This window comes from Sinocyclocheilus grahami, unplaced genomic scaffold (assembly GCF_001515645.1).
Source record: "Sinocyclocheilus grahami isolate Dianchi unplaced genomic scaffold, SAMN03320097.WGS_v1.1 scaffold3148.1, whole genome shotgun sequence".
Taxonomy (NCBI): domain Eukaryota; kingdom Metazoa; phylum Chordata; class Actinopteri; order Cypriniformes; family Cyprinidae; genus Sinocyclocheilus; species Sinocyclocheilus grahami.
In genome coordinates, this window is record NW_015508313.1 from 15,739 (window position 1) to 16,478 (window position 740).

A 740-nucleotide genomic window follows, 5' to 3' on the forward strand; every position below is an offset into this window, starting at 1 on the left:
GCGAGTTTATGTAGTTTATAATCACACAAATCTCAGAACCGCGAGCTGTAAAGTCGCGAGGACCGTGTGTGTTGTGTCGAGTGGCGGGCTTCCTCTCAGCGGAGTCCAAACCGTCGCTTACCTGCGCCGTTCATCTTCACCGGAGCTTCACGGTCTCTTCCACAACAGCTGCTCTGGGAAACTTCAGAAGAAACTTGCTCTGCAGCGGGACCGAGAGACGGTAAGCACCGGGCTAAGCGCTAGAGTTCGCGCCATGTTGAGCCCATCCCGCGCGCTTCACACGGAGCCTCGTCGCCGCCGGCAGCGGAGCTCATTTATAATGCGCAGCCGGTGGGCGGGGCCACACCACACGCCCCGCCCACACCCACGCCACGCTTTCTCATCACCAAAACAGAAGCACGTCCAGCCTCTGCGGGTTACTTACAACCGAGTTTAGATGAACACAGCTGATCTGACGGTGCCTGGTTTTCACATGTTCAACTACAGTGTGGCCAGCTAATTAGCAAGCACAAGTTATACAAACCAATCCTTCTGTAATAACTTCAGTTGAGAACTGATGATGCAGGCTGACACTTTGAAGAGATCATCATCCTGATCATTTAATTATCACAGTCAGGAATCAGAAGTCAGGTATGTTTACCACACAATGAGTTTGTCCGTGCAGACACACACACCGTAGAGATGGAATATAACACTAAGATAAGAAAAACATTATGTAACACTATATATAGAGAGAGAGA